This window comes from Triturus cristatus, chromosome 3_1, assembly GCF_964204655.1.
Source record: "Triturus cristatus chromosome 3_1, aTriCri1.1, whole genome shotgun sequence".
Lineage (NCBI taxonomy): Eukaryota > Metazoa > Chordata > Amphibia > Caudata > Salamandridae > Triturus > Triturus cristatus.
In genome coordinates, this window is record NC_140583.1 from 3,795,340 (window position 1) to 3,817,208 (window position 21,869).

General features: G+C 44.7%; 1 long non-coding RNA gene across 1 annotated transcript; it reads right to left on the reverse strand.

Moving 5' to 3' along the window:
* Positions 1–349: 349 nt before the first annotated feature.
* LOC146859572 (uncharacterized) lies at positions 350–7,902 on the reverse strand. Its single transcript, XR_014979317.1, has 2 exons — positions 5,736–7,902; positions 350–5,400 (listed from the first exon to the last, which is right to left on the reverse strand). It is a non-coding gene; the product is annotated as an uncharacterized LOC146859572 (long non-coding RNA).
* Positions 7,903–21,869: the final 13,967 nt, after the last annotated feature.

Sequence of the window (21,869 nt, forward strand, 5' to 3'; positions counted from 1 at the left end):
CTTGTCTTGGATTAGTCAAGATAAAAGACTTTAATACACCTTGGTTTCCAACACCATCACAGGGGTGGCAAAATTCGACTGCACAGGATGGGGCAACAGTAGATGACATTTTACAGTACAATAGAACAGACCCAAATTGGAAAGAATGGATGGTTTGGCCCTTAGGCACGAACATATTTCATAAAAGATTCTTGGGTATTACCGAAGGGTACAGTATCCACAGGCCGGACCCAATCTATGTACAAAGAGAACATCCGGGGTGAAGAACCAAATATTTACAATACTCCTTCTCAGGGGTCTTACCAATAAGTAGTCCATTCAAGAGTGGCAAAGAAATCAACACAGAATCTGAAATATGAAAAGACATCTTTATTATCATTAATTGTGAGGCTCCGTCGCCCAGCCACTCTTAAAGCAACTGGATGAGAGAGTCTGCTGCATGGCCTTCGCACAGGCCTTTTATACAGAATATTTCGCCTTAAACACACATTCCTGCTTTGAAGTGCATTATGTTGGAAATTCCCAGGACGTGCATACAAAGCATCACTTTCAAGATAAGTCCAGGCTAAAAAAAGGATTGCACACATGCTTGGTTTCCTGTTCCATCAGGCCGGACAAACCCACCATAAAACCTTCAACCCAGATCGATGAACATGTTGTAAAGGAAAGGCAGCAACAGATGGGACGGAGATAGAAGCGGTGGGAATGGTGCCATAAAAGGTCGGACATGTCCTGCTCTTTGAACTTTATTGCGCCAGCTGCTGAACAAGGAACTGGCTTGGGAGGTTAGCCTCAAGCAACAGGGTCAACTGTCGTCAGGTCATGCAGAAGTCAGCACAAACCCATGCTAAGGTTATGTCCTTTAAATGCTTGCTCTGCCATGGGGAAAGCCTACTGTAAGGGCAATGAAATAACATGGCTGCTATTTACAAGATGAAACCCAAGTGTTCAATGCAAAACCTTCAAATGCACAGTGAATCCATTGGTGTAACATGATGAAAATGCTCATGAATAACGCATTCATTATTTGCGGTTCACTGATACCAAATTCATAACAGAATCATGACATTTGAAACACAGGTTCAGAACCCCCAGAACCACAGAGCATCCTTTTGCCCTTACATAGGCAATAACCTATACTCATGCTAATTCTGAGACCATGTCTATATTTCATCACTCGCTGGTGTTGATGTAAATACTGTACCAAAGAAATTATCAGTAAACTCTGACCTAACCAGTTCATGTTCAGGTAAAATATGAAGCTCATGTGAAGAAACAGAAAGAGTATGTTGGGAAGTTGGTGCAGACGTCAATAGTGTAGGGGGAAACATACCAAAATATAGTAGCCAATAAAATACATTAAAGTATTAAAATAGATAGAACTATACCGCACTTAGAGAACAATATTCTGTAATGTCTGTTTTTCATCTCTTGCTTTTTATCGTCATTCCTCAATACAATCTCCATTTTCTAATGTCGCTCACGCAATCTTGGTAGAGTACATCAGCTGTGATTATTAGCAGGTCATAGGGACACTGCAGGTCCTGCAGGCCTACTGCCACTACTCAGGTCACAAACTGAACCGTTTGTACTCCTACGTGACCCTGCAACTGGCAAATGGTAACCAATCAAAAATTTAACAAAAAACATAATACAATTCAGCAAGAGAAAAAGAACAACAAAAAGGTCAAATGCGTAATACTTGCACAGTCCTAAGCAGAAAGCAAATCATAGAATTTTCTAATAACGTTTTATATTGCTTCCTACGCATTTAAGTAATTCATTATATGTTTAAGTGAAACAATAGTGTTCCTGATCAATGCTCTCAGATGAAAAAGGGATACTGTTCCACAGAGAGTGGACTTTATTCTGCTTTTACTAAACAGAAATACTTTAAAACAATGCCAGCAAAGCAGCAAAAATTATTTTCCAAACTTCAAGTCTATATAAGCTCACAAAAAATACCCAAAGTCCATCAGATCCGCTTCCAGTGTACTTCGCGTTGGGCCTCTTCAAGTCAGGCCTTTCATGAGGAGACAATACTGTTTAGTTGGAGTGCCGCTCGGGGAAAACACTCACAGCTCACTCGAAAGTCTCAGTGTTTCAAAACAATGCACCAGTGTCTCTTCTTGTGGCAGACACTACAAATGATGTGCTGTTTATTGATCAAGGGCACAAAGCATCTCGTGCAGATCCAAGCACTATTTAAAAACGACCAGCAAAATCAGCAGCGCTTTCAGGTTCCAACACTCATTATTTAGTGTCAGAGGACGCTCAAGCTGCTCTCTCCTGGGCACCAGAATGTAGTGCCTTTTTCTAAACGTGGATGCTCGGGTGCACTGCCGTTCCACTGGTGCAAAGCAAAAGCGTGAATGTGGCCAAAACTCGGGCCAATGGCTCAAGGGAATGTACACTGACAGAGGTTTCCAGCACATAACAGGTACAGAGCCCAAACAACAAATAAACGAATCAGCTCCTCCTTTCTTCTGCAACGCCTTTCGCAAATCAACTGCCTTGCTTTGGAGGTACCACTGAGATCGCGCTGATGATCATTGTCCCGCTTCGTGACTTCCTTGTTTGCAAGAAGTGTAGAGCCAGGAAATCTGTTCATCTTAGAGCGGTCACTGATGGGGTGTGAGCTTAGTGTTGATCACAGGTCTGCAGGGAATCACTCTTCCTTTAACTCTGGAAGATCTTAGCAGAGCCTAGTGAAGCAGGGAATGTAACACAATTATTAGTTTCCTCCAAATCAAGCACAAAAAATAGTTCATGTGTTTTAACCAGAGGACTGGTGAGCAGGTGGCCTGCAATCTGCAAGGGAGTGACAATGTGCCATGAGTATAAAATACAAGAGCAAAGGCAAAAGGGCAAAACAGTTTCTTTAGAATCTTCAGTTATGTTCTTTTCATTATTCTCTGTCATCTATAGCTACACAGGAATTCTATCAAGATGAATTTCCTCACACAGTGGCATTGTCTAATGGGGTAAATACATGTGTTCCCTCAATGACTAAGCCTAGGTGTTCCTAAATTCCTTATCTAGAACATCTCGAATAGAAAGATAACATCATTCACATTATCAAAGACATGAAGAAAAAGTCCCTTTAAAAATGTGCATTAAGTGCACTATGCAATACAAAAGGCTAATGATCAAATGTGAAGACAAAGAACAAACACTAGAAAGACCTGGTATTTGCATGTTTAGAACACATCTAATCCCACCAAAAATTAAAGCAGCAGGAACACAAGAAAGCTGAAAAATTAAAAATAGACATTGGAACCAGCCTATCACTACCTTGACAGTCAGTCTGAAATTTTTTTTACCTGACATGGGGGGAAAAAACATTTTACATAACATGGGGGGTCCCTAGTACATAACTACGGTCTAGAAGTGTACACATAAACAATACACCCATAATGATAAATGGGCTGACTGGTGACAGGAATATGGGAAAAGGGGAAATGGAATTAGGACACAACTAAAATGACTAATAACTAAGCATAATGCGACATTGGTCAGGGGCGAAACAGCAGAAGAAAAATCTATAGCAAGAACAAGAGTTTGCTTGGGTGCCTCAGACATGTGACACAGCACCAAGAGAACGGGGAATACACAAAAGACCAAAGTTACACAAATTCTAATTCTATGTTCCTGTTCTCTCTTCAGGGAGAGGAAAAATGAAACCTGGCTTCCTTTCAAGGGACAAAGCCATATGCTATTTGGGAAACAAAACATAATCAAATAACGCAATATAAAAATTAGATCACCGTGAGTCACAGACCTATAATTCTATCCTTAGGTCCAATCAAGGATACATAACAATTTAGGGCTGCCTATTCCTTTAAGGGAATGTGCAGTACATAACATCAGGTGATACACTTTGAACCTGTTATATTTGTTTAGTTATTTATTTTCAATACAGCCAAATGCATAGCCAAAGGTAGGCATGCACTGGTAAAAGTGCTGCCATTATTCCTCACAGTATGCAAACCATATCTGTGAAATTTATCATTATACCAAATTCATCCAATAATTGTGTAGCGGTACATATCGTCATATGGACCTCTTCAGAACACAGGAGAACTTGTGATGGTAACAACATGAACAAAACATACAAAAATGCAGCACCATGGCATGTGTATTTTATGCACTTTAAACCTGCAGTCAAAAACCCAATATTTGGGCCTGTCTAAATTGTCAGGTCCAAACTCCATACAAACTCTACACCCTCAGTTTGACATTGAGCACAACGCAGTTGTCGGTCCATTGTCAAATATAATATGTCATGACAGCTGTAAATACCTCAAACAGAAACATGTACATTTTTTTTGTTAAAGAAATGACGCAAAAACACATCTTTTGTCAACTAGCCAAACTCACGTGTCTTCTCTTCCTTAGAATAATCCATGAATAATCTGTTGGCAAAAACAAACAAATACACAACACAAAAAAAAACATTGCAACATACACAAAAAATAACTGTTTATTACTTAACTGTTAATGAGCAAATCTGTATTGAACGTAGGCCTGTAACCTATAACCTTCAAAATTGTGTGAAAAAGGCTGCATGGTATTTTTATCTAAAACTGGATGCATCATTTCGTTTTCTGTAAAATAAAACACAGCTAGCAAACATTGTAGCAGTCCTGCCAAGCATTTTAACACGATGTTTAAAGAAACCCCTTTTCATCTCCCCATTTAAATCAAGGTCCTTCATGTTACCACGTGAAACCAGAAACCTCACTTTTAGCAGCCCGTGCAGAGAGGTCATTCTGCATTCCTTGGAAACAAAGGCCTAATTAAAAGGCTGTAAATGGCAACACATGAGGGGCCTTCTCCATAATTTATGGGGAAACACTGAAAAGAGAACATCTCAGCGAGCGCGCTGAGCCAGCTGTTGCAAAGTCTCCCAGCCCCCGGCCTCTGCCACAGTGGAGCTGACAAAGCCAGTAGGCTCTATTTAATCCTGCAAGAATGCAACCTTATTTTTTAAAATAATTTCCCTTATTTTAGGCGCCAAAATTATCTAAATTCCCATAGCATTAAACTACATTCACTATCAATATTCCTGAAAACCTACAGACACACAGACCAGTTGTTTTTAGAGTAAATGCTTGTTGCAATCCTATGGCACACACTTCATCAGTGTTAAATAAGCAAACTGTCCGTAGGCCTAGCTTGAAAGTAGAACCTCCAATCCTGATATTAAAACAAGCCTGTGTACTGGCACATTAACCCACTGAATCACAAGAAAGCACAACCTTATATCAAAACCTAAATGCATGCATTTGCTTAAGGCTGAGACACTTTAAGGAAAGCAAAAATGCAGTTTAAACAGTGATTTTACTCAAAATCGACTTTCTGATTTTGGGCATTACAAAATGAATTTTTTACAATTTTCTTGCAGAATATGGATTACTAGAAAGTCTATTACATAATCCAAGAGTCAGGTATCTGAAAATAATAATTTATATGTTATAAAAATGAGCTTGCTTGCGCCTATGGCAAGCGAATTTATACAAATGAATTCTTGTCATTTAAGTGATGCAACATAACGCAAATCACATTTTAATGCTAAGAGGTCATAGCATGAGTGTTACGCTTTATGAATATTAAAAAACGATTTTGGTAGCACTAATTTTTATGAATTATTTTTCCATAATTAATAATTTTCGTCTTCTAATAAAACCCAATTATTTCTCTTTGTGATTGTTTTACATATAAGAGCCCGCTACATCCCTTGCCTCTTATTGAGATGCATTAACTCACAAACCTGAGTGCATATGCCTAATTTAAAAAAAGCGTCAAATTCTGCGTCACTTTTGGGGCCTCTGTCATGTAAAAGGGCCGTCATGCAAAATTCCACCCGTGTTGAACTACAAAAAAATTGCTGGCTGAAAAAACATTCCTATTCAAATATACTGCAGCTAAAAACGTTTTGCCTGTGAACATTTAATACAGTGCATGTAAGTGAAAACGCTGTAAATGTATTTATTTCTGCAAAAACATGTAATTTCGTTTTTGGCTGGGGCCTTATTTAAATCCATTAAATGTGAACCACACATATTGAGCACATTTCAGACATAAACAGAAAGTGTTGAAAACATTTAGGACACACAATGCAGCGCTCTCCAACCATTTCTTGTAAATCGCGTCGTCGCAATGTACAACAAAACTCACAAACAAAATAGACATGTAAACACACATTTTAACCACGCATTCAAACACACATTTAAACCCACAAATCAACACTCAGGACGAAAACAGGACAGTCCGGACTATACGTAGCTGTAAGTCATATTTACAAGAAACACTGCTCAACAGTGTAAAAACCAAAAATACACTCAATTCACTAGCTGCAGCTGGCAGAACACCAAAAATCGTTCTGCATATCCATTCATAAAATTATACAGAGTAAAGCATCCTTATTATGTATTATTACATATTTTAATTCCCTGCGCATACAAAATCACCAAGGAAGAAATATGTTTGTAAATCTAACCTATTTAGATAAACCGGTTAATTCAAACGTATACAAAGTTGGCCAATACAAAACTTCGAATTCGCTAAGATCAGGCATCTTATAGCTCACTAATCCAGCATCAAACTTCAAGGGTTACGGGATTTACCAAGTCCCTGCAAAGAACAAATACCCTCGGTTTTTGGCGTCTGCAGGCGTCAAATAACACAACAACAACAAAAACGCTAGCAAAGTGTCACCGACAAAAACACTAGCAAAAGCGTCAACAACTAAGGACTATGGGAGCGACCCACATATACTTTATCAAAGCTGTACCAAACAAATAGGTGTCCAAATTCTAACTGCCAATTTCTAACTGCACTAACAGTCTCTTTAAAAAAACTTACACAAAAAGGGTTGCTCAGTCAGGAGTGACATCTTTTGGAGAGTTTTAAGTCAGAAAAATCAAAAATATGCCAGGCCGCAAAGACAGAGAATCCCCCAGAACCTCCGTGCACAGAGTACCTCTTTTAGTAGATTCCTGTCTTGCCTTCCCCAGCATAATTCTATTCTCTGAAAAATCTCTCCTCCAGGTTGTCACTTCATGATGAAGCCCTACGTTGGGCGCCAACTGAAGAACCAAATATTTACAATACTCCTTCTCAGGGGTCTTACCAATAAGTAGTCCATTCAAGAGTGGCAAAGAAATCAACACAGAATCTGAAATATGAAAAGACATCTTTATTATCATTAATTGTGAGGCTCCGTCGCCCAGCCACTCTTAAAGCAACTGGATGAGAGAGTCTGCTGCATGGCCTTCGCACAGGCCTTTTATACAGAATATTTCGCCTTAAACACACATTCCTGCTTTGAAGTGCATTATGTTGGAAATTCCCAGGACGTGCATACAAAGCATCACTTTCAAGATAAGTCCAGGCTAAAAAAAGGATTGCACACATGCTTGGTTTCCTGTTCCATCAGGCCGGACAAACCCACCATAAAACCTTCAACCCAGATCGATGAACATGTTGTAAAGGAAAGGCAGCAACAGATGGGACGGAGATAGAAGCGGTGGGAATGGTGCCATAAAAGGTCGGACATGTCCTGCTCTTTGAACTTTATTGCGCCAGCTGCTGAACAAGGAACTGGCTTGGGAGGTTAGCCTCAAGCAACAGGGTCAACTGTCGTCAGGTCATGCAGAAGTCAGCACAAACCCATGCTAAGGTTATGTCCTTTAAATGCTTGCTCTGCCATGGGGAAAGCCTACTGTAAGGGCAATGAAATAACATGGCTGCTATTTACAAGATGAAACCCAAGTGTTCAATGCAAAACCTTCAAATGCACAGTGAATCCATTGGTGTAACATGATGAAAATGCTCATGAATAACGCATTCATTATTTGCGGTTCACTGATACCAAATTCATAACAGAATCATGACATTTGAAACAGGTTCAGAACCCCCAGAACCACAGGGGGTAGTGACACCTTATAGTGTTGGGAAGTTGTGCCTTGATTGGCTAGAAACCTCAACACTCACAGAAGTGAAACAAATCTTAGCCTCACTCTCACAAGACATGGATCTTAGGGATTTTTTTACAAGGTCCCAGGAAAACACGTCAGAAACATTTCATATATGCTGGCATTTACGCTGCCTATAATGAAATCTGGAAAATATCCCAACAAGAGGCAGCAGAGAGAATGCAAGCAATAGACCATATTAACTTTCAAAAATCGTTAGCTGTGGTAAAAAATGGGTTAGCAACTTTGTCCTCCAGGATATATTCTTTAGGCAACATTGTGTCTTCTGCGATAGACATCCTAGAACAAGATTTGGCCAAATTAAAACACGGGCAATCTCAATTATGTTCTATCATGCTATTAAGCTGGACGCTGCAATCTTTGCGTGCAGGCTTTGTGCCTTGGTGTTTTATAAACAGTGCGTCTCTGTTTTCTGAATATAATCTAACAGATAAACAAGTTGAAATGGCACAAAGGGGAGCAAAATATACAATGCTGCGTATTGAGAAACTGGAACGACTACCATTTACAGTAGCGGAAGCGCCGTCTACTGAATGGCTTATCCATGGCCACATAACTCTACCGGTTACTACTTTTCAGTTTCAATATTTACTTGAACAAAGGCAGGCGGGCAAATATGAAAAAATGGGTGAGACTTACATTAAGGAATCCTGGGATTTACCATATACATTTCGATGCCGGAGTGGATCGAGAAGTGTTTCTAAGTGGTACAAACTGCAAGAATGCTTTGAGCGGTTCTCTCATGTGCCAGGATATTTCCTTTGCACGGAGCGTGTAGTGGGTCGATAGCAAACTTGTCCTGACACATGAAAGGGACTCCAGCTGCCGTGATTAAACCAGTGTTCAAGCTGCTCTGGGAGTTACTTGATGCTGAATGATCAAGGTTGCTGTGGTATGCTTCCGGGCATTGCCTATCTGGTCACTGTGAACTCTGAGGTGATTTGCTGTTTGCGAGTATTGTTTCTCCAAACAAGTACTGTCAGAAAGGTGCCGTTATGGCCTTCGTTGAATGTTTCTTTTATACAGTTTGATACTTTGAGCAGACTGAAAGCCTTGCTTTTACAGCAAACCGTACCCTTAACCTCTGCTCGAGAGACCTTTGATCTTCAAATAGCAAGGACCTCGACTGAGATACAGGCACTTATACATACAAACTGCCCCATTCATTTCGCAGAAATGGTGGGTCGTATCTTTAATATGTCTGATGCGAGTGGTATTGTACACCTATTTAAGACCATAGGGTCAGGATTTCTTAGTACCTTTCAGACAATCCTCTGAGTTATTCCAAGCTTTATACACTCTGTTTTTGGAAGCATTTTTGGAGGTCTACTTCTGATCCTGCTGTCAATAGCGGGAGTCCTGATTTTCATCTATCTGCTACGCAATGGACGGCCCAATCACCAATGAGATGGCAAAAGCGCTCCTGGATCAGAAGTACCGTAAATGCATGGTACAGCATCTGGGCACACCTCGCCTACGAGAACTAAGCGCCTCTTGGTTCTTGTCATTTAGACCAGTCTGGATGGACTGCATCTTACCTGTTCTCCGATGCCTGTTTTGCAGAGACGAATGCGTGTTGGATGCTATGCTGGACACTGTAAAGACCCATGCTATGCGTTGTCACCAGCATATTCCTATACTGGTGACTGCATTCCTCGAGAATCCACAGGTGCCGTTTACTCCTGCTGGGTTAGGTGGTGACTCCTCCACAGGCACTCAGGTAACAACAGCTGCACAAGCTGCCCCAGCACCGGCTGTTTGCAGCACTGAATATCATCTAGGTGCAATTGACGTCCTCTGCGAGGTGTTAGACTCGTCATCTGCTGCTACAAGCACCGATAATGTTACATTTCCCATTCAGAACATATAATCTCGAATTGGCTCATCGTATGCTGAGAAAGAATTCGGTTTCTTCCTTCTTCTCATAAACAAAACGCATGAAATTTGGAACATGTTCTAAATTGACACTTTCAATTGGAAAGACATGGCCTTCTTCTGCTCGTGGTAGTGCAACTTCTATAAATGAACAAATTGGACTTTTTGCCCGAGTGGCAATCCAACAGATCGGAACTTTTCCTTTTTATTTTTAAACACTATTTTTAAATTTTTTTTAAATCGTTGTAAAAAGTCAAATTTTATTGTGCGCTAGTTACCTGAATAATAGTGGTTTGCTAGCATTTTTCATTGTTATCCGGTTCGGAAGAGGAGTGGGTGTTATGTTTTATATAGAGGCCCTAATATAGGCATGACTCTCGCTGTCCTAATATAGGCATGATTCTAGATGCCATTATATAGGCATGATCTTTAACCGACATTAGTTCCCTACACTACACAATAACGAGCTCTGAGAATTGAACCTTATCTACTTTCAGTTCTGGGTGCAGAAGGAGGGTATTTCCCTAAACAAAGGCCTCCTATAGCATCTCCGATGGGTTCATACATTATGTATGAGCATTCATGAGGGTTCTTGGAAACAAAGGAGAAACTACATCACCTGCATAATATCTATGTACAAGGTTCATCCCTTACATGTTCCTCAGTCTGACAATGACCCATACAAAACATACCGGAGACAAAGAAGCCCTAGATACTTTCGGGTATAAATACACCATATCTTGCCAAAATAAGGTAGAGGGAACCGAGACTTCCAGGCTGACATACTGACCACAGACACTGAGGCTCCTGCATGCAGATGCTCCAGCTGACAGCGGTCTAAACATCCCTTGCGGGGTGTCCAACTCGAGACCAAGAGGGGCTCCTACATTCTCACACTTCAGGTAATGGGGTTCGACTAAAACCTAGAGGGATTCTTGGCAACATACTTACTCACATGCCAGGTACACTTAGATACATCTAGATAGGCATTGTAAGAGTACGCACACTTTTATCATGCATTTTATATTTATGTATTTATTCGTGCTTATTTCAAAGTGGTAGAACTGTACTGCCATTTTATATTCATAATACTGCTAGTCATATATCTCTGCTACTGTCTAATGGTTGTTGCAGCTCATATATTTTACACGAGAATAGCAACTGTTCAAAAAAATCTTATTGAAACGCCTAGACTGTTTATTCTGTGTACCTCTGAGATAAACTAAATGTGCACGAATGAGTGAGCGAAAAGTAGTACATTGTTTCCACGATCTTGAGGGATCAGGGTTGTCATGTTCTAAGGTTGCCAGAAACAAATCTCTCCCTGATAAGAGGAGACACTAGTAGCACTGTGAGCTAGCTTAAATGCAAACAGGTTAACATTTCTCGGCGGGGGTGTACGGAACCAGTCTGCCACCAATCCCACAGTTTGTTATCCAAACGTGCAGGTCCTGCATGGGTACTATAGGAACTACACGAAAGGCTGAGGTTATTTTCTCCTAATTAGAGCTGGAAAAAGTAGAAGCTTTAGATGAGGTAACAAAACCAGATGAGGGTTGAAAATGTGATCGAGGCTCTTCCTAAAGATTAGGCATCTGGAACAGATTGTTCTTTTTATGAAGCTTATAGTGCTGTCCTTAGCGATCCTTATGCAAAGTCTTTCCGTTTTTCTTGACCTCCGGATCTGTTACCAACCTCATTTATTATGAACTTGATTAAAACATATTATATTATAGACATAACATATTGATGTACCTTCAATAGAAAAGTTTTGAGACCAATAGGAAGCTCACAATTATTAAATAAATTTGCAATAATGTTTCCATAATCTCATCTGTGTAACTGCTGTGGAGAAGCTATCTGCAGTAGTCCAAGGAAGCCTGGCAAAATGTGAAAAAATACTGACTATATTTAAACTTCTGGTAATAGTAAACTGCATTGGTGATGCCCAGAACAATCAGAGATAGTAATCCAAGCATAAATCACAGTTCTAACTCTTCTGAAGCATCTTCATATTATTCTGTATCTGACCTTGACTTTGACTTCACGTTTTAACGTAGACCCTGATGTATGTTTGACATAATTTCCTGCTCCTAAGATTCGTAGAATATATTCTTTGACCTATGTGGAACTCTGAACTGCTATTTAATATCTCTGGCTGTATTACTGCTGTTACGCCTCGCCCTCTCATTCTTCTGGTCTCATGCCTTTATTCGATGTCTCTGGCTGTATTACTTCTGTCACTCCTCTCCGTCTCATTCTTCTGGTCTCATGCCGTTATTCGATGTCTCTAGCTGTATTACTGCTGTCACGCCTCTCCGTCTCATTCTTCTGTTTTGATGCAGTTATTCGATGTCTCTAGCTGTATTACTGCTGTCACGCCTCTCCCTCTCATTCTTCTGTTCTCATGCCATTATTCGATGTCTCTAGCTGTATTACTGCTGTCACGCCTCTCCCTCTCATTCTTCTGTTCTCATGACGTTATTCGATGTCTCTAGCTGTATTACTGCTGTCACGCCTCTCCCTCTCATTCTTCTGTTCTCATGGCGTTATTCGATGCCTCTAGCTGTATTACTGCTGTCACGCCTCTCCGTCTCATTCTTCTGTTTTGATGCAGTAATTCGATGTCTCTGGCTGTATTACTGCTATCACGCCTCTCCGTCTCATTCTTCTGTTCTCATGCCATTATTCGATGTCTCTAGCTGTATTACTGCTGTCACGCCTCTCCCTCTCATTCTTCTGTTCTCATGGCGTTATTCGATGTCTCTAGCTGTATTACTGCTGTCACGCCTCTCCGTCTCATTGTTCTGTTCTGATGCCGTTATTCGATGTCTCTAGCTGTATTACTGCTGTCACGCCTCTCCGTCTCATTCTTCTGTTTTGATGCAGTTATTCGATGTCTCTGGCTGTATTACTGCTATCACGCCTCTCCGTCTCATTCTTCTGTTCTCATGCCATTATTCGATGTCTCTAGCTGTATTACTGCTGTCACGCCTTTCCCTCTCATTCTTCTGTTCTCATGGCGTTATTCGATGTCTCTAGCTGTATTACTGCTGTCACGCCTCTCCCTCTCATTCTTCTGTTCTCATGCCATTATTCGATGTCTCTAGCTGTATTACTGCTGTCACGCCTCTCCCTCTCATTCTTCTGTTCTCATGGCGTTATTCGATGTCTCTAGCTGTATTACTGCTGTCACGCCTCTCCGTCTCATTCTTCTGTTCTCATGCCATTATTCGATGTCTCTGGCTGTATTACTGCTATCACGCCTCTCCGTCTCATTCTTCTGTTCTCATGCCATTATTCGATTTCTCTGACTGTGTTACTTCTGTCACTCCTCTCCGTCTCATTCTTCTGGTCTCATGCCGTTATTCGATGTCTCTAGCTGTATTACTGCTGTCACGCCTCTCCGTCTCATTCTTCTGTTTTGATGCAGTTATTCGATGTCTCTAGCTGTATTACTGCTGTCACGCCTCTCCCTCTCATTCTTCTGTTCTCATGCCATTATTCGATGTCTCTAGCTGTATTACTGCTGTCACGCCTCTCCCTCTCATTCTTCTGTTCTCATGACGTTATTCGATGTCTCTAGCTGTATTACTGCTGTCACGCCTCTCCCTCTCATTCTTCTGTTCTCATGGCGTTATTCGATGCCTCTAGCTGTATTACTGCTGTCACGCCTCTCCGTCTCATTCTTCTGTTTTGATGCAGTAATTCGATGTCTCTGGCTGTATTACTGCTATCACGCCTCTCCGTCTCATTCTTCTGTTCTCATGCCATTATTCGATGTCTCTAGCTGTATTACTGCTGTCACGCCTCTCCCTCTCATTCTTCTGTTCTCATGGCGTTATTCGATGTCTCTAGCTGTATTACTGCTGTCACGCCTCTCCGTCTCATTGTTCTGTTCTGATGCCGTTATTCGATGTCTCTAGCTGTATTACTGCTGTCACGCCTCTCCGTCTCATTCTTCTGTTTTGATGCAGTTATTCGATGTCTCTGGCTGTATTACTGCTATCACGCCTCTCCGTCTCATTCTTCTGTTCTCATGCCATTATTCGATGTCTCTAGCTGTATTACTGCTGTCACGCCTCTCCCTCTCATTCTTCTGTTCTCATGGCGTTATTCGATGTCTCTAGCTGTATTACTGCTGTCACGCCTCTCCCTCTCATTCTTCTGTTCTCATGCCATTATTCGATGTCTCTAGCTGTATTACTGCTGTCACGCCTCTCCCTCTCATTCTTCTGTTCTCATGGCGTTATTCGATGTCTCTAGCTGTATTACTGCTGTCACGCCTCTCCGTCTCATTCTTCTGTTCTCATGCCATTATTCGATGTCTCTGGCTGTATTACTGCTATCACGCCTCTCCGTCTCATTCTTCTGTTCTCATGCCATTATTCGATTTCTCTGACTGTGTTACTGCTGTCACTCCTCTCCGTCTCATTCTTCTGTTCTCATGCCGTTATTCGATGTCTCTGGCTGTATTACTGCTGTCACTCCTCGCCCTCTCATTCTTTTGTTCTCATGTCTTTTTTATCCTACTCTATCTTCTCTTTCTCCTCTTCTTGTTTGATCATTGTTGCCTTGAAGTGCCAATGATCAGGGCCATAAGATGGCCATACCTCGATCTGTCTTCAAAACAATCATTCTTCATTTATCTTGTTTAAGGATCGTGCTTTGAAGTTTGATATGCACGTTAGGCGCAGGAAGGTGATGAGAGACGGCTGTGGGTGCTTGCTGTAAGCGACTGTAACTGCACTGTAGAGGTGTCATCAAGGCAGAAGTAGGGCGCGATGGGGACCAACCTTGACACTGGTGCACAGTTGGCTTGTGGCGGTGTGCATGGTGGTGCTTTACACGCGCAAAATGTCTTCCTCTGAGGCATCACTGTGCCTGACAGAGGATCAGGTTTTTGGGGGCCTGACCAAGCATGCTGTGTGGGTGCAGCTGATGGTGCAGGAAATATATTTTGCTTCCCTTCCGTGCTGTGGCCCTAAGGCAGAGTGCTGGAGGGCACCATGCTAAACACATCTCCCCTGTGCCTGATGTTTGAATGCCAGTGCTGGACCCCACTGACAGAGGATCAGGTTTTTGGGGGCCTGACCAAGCATGCTGTGTGGGTGCAGCTGATGGTGCAGGAAATATATTTTGCTTCCCTTCCGTGCTGTGGCCCTAAGGCAGAGTGCTGGAGGGCACCATGCTAAACACATCTCCCCTGTGCCTGATGTTTGAATGCCAGTGCTGGACCCCACTTGAGTTAGTCCGCTGCCCCTTACTCCCTCTGCACTTACTGATCACACCCCACAGGAGGCTCCTGCGGGTCCTCTGCAAGTGGAGCCACAGACTGACAGATCAGGCGTGGGAGGACGAGCTGGTCAGTGGAGGCTAGTTATGACACAGACGTGGGAGTGCCATGTAGCTACCTAATCATGGTCTTTCGAAAGCTCCTTGCTGTGAATAGTGCATCACAAGCTGTTGGATGGCCCCTAGGCTCTGACATGCCCGTTGACGAGGTGCCTTATGAAGATGCCCAGTTTCAGGCCAACCAAGAAACACGCCTGATCAAGAACTCCATGCTCTGTTAAGTGAGAGGAAACAGAGTCTGGTGAGCACAGACTCCAAGATTGACAATCTAACTGCCCATCTAAACAGAATGAAGGTGCGTTTTGGTAAATACAATAATCGATTTGATCTGCAGCATCTATTAGAAGAGAGCATTGGTGGCAAAACAGACAAAGGCGAAACTCAATATGTGCATAATGTGATTCGTGGAAAAACTGCCATGAGTAGGGTAGAGCATTGCGTAGAGGACCTGCTGAGACTGCCTTCCACCATGCCACCTTCTCTCCTACGTTTTCAGTGAAAACAGCACACAGGTTTCCGGGGCCACTTTCTCTACCCAGCGAGATGACTCACCCATTATTAACTTGTCCGCTCACCTTTGAGGCTTACAACCTAGTTCTCTGCCTTTCTCGAGAAAAGAGAATCCTTAGTATCAGGGAATTAAAATTTCTATATGTCTAGGAAACTGTCCAGGCAGCTAGCTGTGAATGCTTCCTGGTCAAGAGATCCCTTCAGAAAGTTAGTTTCACATACGCTTTAATGTATCCAGCAAAGATGCAGGTCACAGTCTAAGACATGCCGTATGTGTTTACCAGTCCCAAGCAGGTTAAGGCAAGCAGTATGTGTTCACCACTCCCAAGCAGGCCAAGACATGCAGTATGTGTTCACCACTCCCAAGCAGGCCAAGGCAAGCAGTATGTGTTCACCACTTCCAAGCAGTCCAAGGCAAGAAGTATGTGTTTACCACTCCCAAGCAGTCCAAGGCAAACAGTATGTGTTTACCTGTCCCAAGCAGGCCAAGGCACACAGTATGTGTTCACCAGTCCCAAGCAGGCCAAGGCAAGCAGTATGTGTTCACCACTCCCAAGCAGTCTAAGGCAAGCAGTATGTGTTCACCAGTCCCAAGCAGGCCAAGGCAAGCAGTATGTGTTCACAACTCCCAAGCAGTCCAAGGCGAGCAGTGTGTGTTCATCAGTCCCTAGCAGTCCAAGGCGAGCAGTGTGTGTTCATCAGTCCCTAGCAGTCCAAGGCGAGCAGTGTGTGTTCACCAGTCCCAAGCAATCCAAGGTCAGCAGTATGTGTTTACCACTCCCAAGCAGGCTTTGTCGAGCAGTATTTGCCAGTCCCAGGCAGTCTAAGCAAAGCTCATTTGTTCGCCACTCCCAAGCAGTCTAAGGCAAGCAGTATGTGTTCACCACTCCCAAGCAGTATGTGTTCACCACTCCCAAGCAGTATGTGTTCACCACTCCCAAGCAGTATGTGTTCACCACTCCCAAGCAGTATGTGATCACCACTCCCAAGCAGTATGTGATCACCATTTCCAAGCAGTATGTGTTCACCACTCCCTAGCAGTATGTGTTCACCAATCCCAAGCAGTATGTGTTCACCACTCCCAAACAGTATGTGTTCATCAGTCCCAAGCAGTCTGTGTTCAGAACTCCCAAGCAGTTTGTGTTCACCAGTCCCAAGCAGTCTAAGACAAGTATGTGTTTGCCAGTGCCAAGCAGGCTAAGGCAAGCAGTATGTATTCGCCACTCTCAAGCAGTCTGAGGCGAGCAGTATGCGTTCACCACTCCCAAGCAGTCCAAGGCCAGCAGTATGTGTTTACCACTCCCACGCAGTCTAAGACAAGTATGTGTTTGCCAGTGCCAAGCAGGCTTAGGCAAGCAGTATGTATTCGCCACTCTCAAGCAGTCTGAGGCGAGCAGTATGTGTTCACCACTCCCAAGCAGTCCAAGGCCAGCAGTATGTGTTCACCACTCCCAAGCAGGCTAAGTCGAGCAGTATGTGTTCACCACTCCCAAGCAGTCCAAGGCAAGCATAATGTGTTCACCACTTCCAAGCAGGCAAAGGCGAGCAGTGTGTGTTCACCACTCCCAAGCAGTCTAAGGCGAGCAGTGTGTGTTCACCACTCCCAAGCAGTCTAAGGCAAGCAGTATGTGTTTACCACTCCTAAGCAGACTAAGGCAAGCAGTATGTGTTCACCGCTCCTAAGCAGTATGTGTTCACCGCTCCCAAGCAGTATGTGTTCACCGCTCCCAAGCAGTATGTGTTCACCACTCCCAAGCTGGCTAAGGCAAGCAGTATGTGTTTGCCACTCCCAAGCAGTCTAAGGCAAGCAGTATGTGTTCACCACTCTCAAGCAGTATATGATCACCACTCCCAAGCAGTATGTGATCACCACTCTCAAACAGTATGTGTTCATCACTTCAAAGCAGTATGTGTTCACCACTCCAAAGCAGTATGTGTTCACCACTCCAAAGCAGTATGTGTTCACCACTCCCAAGCAGTATGTGTTCACCACTCCCAAGCAGTATGTGTTCAGCACTCCCAAGCAGTATGTGTTCACCACTCCCAAGCAGTATGTGATCACCAATCCCAAGCAGTAAGTGTTCACCAGTCCCAGGCAGGCCAAGGCAAGCAGTATGTGTTCGCCATTCCCAAACAGGCAAAGGCGAGCAGTATGTGTTCTCCACTCCCAAGCAGTCTAAGGCAAGCAGTATGTGTTCACCACTCCCCAGCAGTCTAAGTCAAGCAGTATGTTTTTGCCAGTCCCAAGCAGGCTAAGCAAAGCTCATTTGTTCGCCACTCCCAAGCACTATGTGTTCACTACTTTCAAGCAATATGTGTCTACCACTCCCAAGCAGTATGTGTACACTACTCCCCAGCAGTATGTGTACACCACTCCACTCCCAAGCAGTATGTGTACACCACTCGCAAGCAGTATGTGTACACCACTCCCAAGCAGTATGTGTACACCACTCCCAAGCAGTATGTGTACACCGCTCCCAAGCAGTATGTGTTCACCGCTCCCAAGCAGTATGTGTTCACCGCTCCCAAGCAGTATGTGTTCATCGCTCCCAAGCAGTATGTGTTCACCACTCCCAAGCTGGGTAAGGCAAGCAGTGTGTGTTCACCTATCCCAAGCAGTATGTGTTCACCACTCCCAAGCAGTATGTGTACACTACTCCCCAGCAGTATGTGTACACCACTCCACTCCCAAGCAGTATGTGTACACCACTCCCAAGCAGTATGTGTACACCACTCCCAAGCAGTATGTGTACACCACTCCCAAGCAGTATGTGTACACCGCTCCCAAGCAGTATGTGTTCACCGCTCCCAAGCAGTATGTGTTCACCGCTCCCAAGCAGTATGTGTTCACCGCTCCCAAGCAGTATGTGTTCACCGCTCCCAAGCAGTATGTGTTCACCACTCCCAAGCTGGGTAAGGCAAGCAGTGTGTGTTCACCTATCCCAAGCAGTATGTGTTCACCACTCCCAAGCAGTATGTGTTCACCACTCCCAAGCAGTATGTGTTCACCACTCCCAAGCAGTATGTGATCACCACTGCCAAGTAGTATGTATTCACCACTCCCAAGCAGTATGTGTTCACCACTTCCAAGCTGGCTAAAGCAAGCAGTGTGTGTTCACCAGTCCCAAGCAGTCTAAGGCGAGCAGTCTGTGTTCACTACTCCCAAGCAGCATGTGTTCACTGCTCCCAAGCAGTATGTGTTCACTGCTCCCAAGCAGTATGTGTTCACTGCTCCCAAGCAGTATGTGTTCACCACTCCCAAGCAGTATGTGTTCACCGCTCCCAAGCAGTATGTGTTCACCACTCCCAAGCTGGCTAAGGCAAGCAGTGTGTGTTCACGAGTCCCAAGCAGTCTAAGGCGAGCAGTCTGTGTTCACCACTTCCAAACCGTATGTGTTAACCGCTCCCAAGCCGTATGTGTTCACCACTCCCAAGCCGTATGTGTTCACCACTCCCAAGCAGTATGTGTTCACCGCTCCCAAGCAGGCTAAGGCAAGCAGTATGTGTTCACCACTCGCAAGCAGTCCAAGGCAAGCAGTATGTGTTCACCACTCCCAAGCAGGCTAAGGCAAGCAGTATGTGTTCACCACTCCCAAGCAGTATGTGTTCACCACTCCCAAGTTGGGTAAGGCAAGCAGTATGTGTTCGCCAGTCCCAAGCAGTCTAAGGCGAGCAGTCTGTGCTTACCACTCCCAAGCCATATGTGTTCACCACTCCCAAGCAGTATGTGTTCACCGCTCCCAAGCATGCTAAGGCAAGCAGTATGTGTTCACCATTTGCAAGCAGTCCAAGGCAAGCAGAATATGTTCTCCACTCCCAAGCAGTCTTAAGTCAAGCAGTATGTGTTTTCCAGTCCCAAGCAAGCTAAGCAACGCTCATGTGTTCGCCACTCCCAAGCAGTCTAAGACGAGCAGTATGTGTCCAGCAGTCCCAAGCAGTCTAAGGCAAGCAAAAGATGTTCGCCAGTCCCGAGCAGGCTAAGGCGAGCAGTATGTGTTCACCACTCCCATGCAGTATGTGTTCACCACTCCCAAGCTGGGTAAGGCAAGCAGTATGTGTTCGCCAGTCCCAAGCAGTCTAAGGCGAGCAGTCTGTGTTTACCACTCCCAAGCCGTATGTGTTCTCCGCTCCCAAGCCGTATGTGTTCTCCGCTCCCAAGCAGTATGTGTTCACCACTCCCAAGCAGTATGTGTTCACCGCTCCCAAGCAGGCTAAGACAAGCAGTATGTGTTCACCACTCGCAAGCAGTCCAAGTCAAGCAGGATGTGTTTGCCAGTCCCAAGCAGGCTAAGCAATGCTCATGTGTTCGCCACTCTCAAGCAGTCTAAGATAAGCAGTATGTGTTCAGCAGTCCCAAGCAGTCTAAGGCAAGCAGTATGTGTTCGCCAGTCCCAAGCAGTCTAAGGCGAGCAGTCTGTGTTTACCACTCCCAAGCCGTATGTGTTCACCACTCCCAAGCAGTATGTGTTCACCGCTCCCAAGCATGCTAAAGCAAGCAGTATGTGTTCACCATTTGCAAGCAGTCCAAGGCAAGCAGTATGTGTTCTCCACTCCCAAGCAGTCTTAAGTCAAGCAGTATGTGTTTTCCAGTCCCAAGCAAGCTAAGCAACGCTCATGTGTTCGCCACTCCCAAGCAGTCTAAGACGAGCAGTATGTGTCCAGCAGTCCCAAGCAGTCTAAGGCAAGCAATAGGTGTTCGCCAGTCCCGAGCAGGCTAAGGCGAGCAGTATGTGTTCACCACTCCCAAGCAGTATGTGTTCACCACTCCCAAGCTGGGTAAGGCAAGCAGTATGTGTTCGCCAGTCCCAAGCAGTCTAAGGCGAGCAGTCTGTGTTTACCACTCCCACGCCGTATGTGTTCTCCGCTCCCAAGCAGTATGTGTTCTCCGCTCCCAAGCAGTATGTGTTCTCCGCTCCCAAGCAGTACGTGTTCACCACTCCCAAGCAGTATGTGTTCACCACTCCCAAGCAGGCTGTCCAGTTCACTGAAATCTTCAGCTTCACTCAGGTTGCGATAATGAAGATGTGGTCAGCGACCTTCATGGACTGAGTGACAGCGACTGAATCCTGTGCTCCCCTTTTTTTTACTTTGACAACAGCGTATACTGTCCCATTTGATACTTACCAGGTGCCTGTTATGACACCTATCCTGAATCTTGTTTTGTCTTTAGCACATCATCAGTGGTTGCAATTGTCGCCTTCCATTCTCACTAGAGCGGGCTGAGACCTTCTCTGACCACCTGTTGAATCAATCAATCAATCAATCAAGCCATTTATAAAGCGCACTACTCACCCGGAGGGTCTCAAGGCGCTGGGGGGGGCGTGCCGCTACTGCTCGAACAGCCAGGTCTTGAGCTTCTTCCTGAAGGAGAGGTGGTCTTGGGTCAGGCGCAGGTCGGTCGGGAGGGAGTTCCAGGACTTGGCGGCCAGGTAGGAGAAGGACCTTCCTCCTGTTGTCGCTCTTCGGATGCGGGGGACGGCGGCGAGGGCGTGGCTGGCTGATCGGAGATGGCGTTTGGGAGCGTAGAAGTTAAGGCGGTTGTTGAGGTAGCTCGGGCCTTGGTCGTGTAGGGCTTTGTGTGCGTGGGTGAGGAGACGGAAGGTGATTCTCTTGTTGACGGGGAGCAAGTGCAGGTCTCTCAGATGTCCGGAGATGTGGCTGCTTCGGGGGATGTCGAGGATGAGTCTGGCTGAGGCGTTCTGTATCCGCTCGAGTCTCTTCTGGAGCTTGGCGGTGGTTCCGGCGTAGAGGGCGTTGCCGTAGTCCAGTCGGCTGGTGACAAGGGCCTGGGTGACCGTCTTCCTGGTCTCGGTGGGGATCCACCGGAAGATCTTCCGTAGCATGCGCAGGATGTTGAAACAGGACGAGGAGACGGCGTTGACTTGTCTGGTCATGGAGAGGGAGGAGTCCAGGATGAAGCCCAGGTTTCGTGCATGGTCTGTCGGTTTGGGTGCGGTGCCCAGGGCGGGGGGCCACCAGGAGTCGTCCCAGGCAGAGGGCGAGGAGCCCAGGATGAGGACTTCCGTCTTGTCTGAGTTCAGTTTCAGGCGGCTGGTCATCATCCACTCAGCTACGTCTTTCATCCCTTCGTGGAGGTTGGCTCTGGCGGCGGCGGGGTCGTTGGTCAGG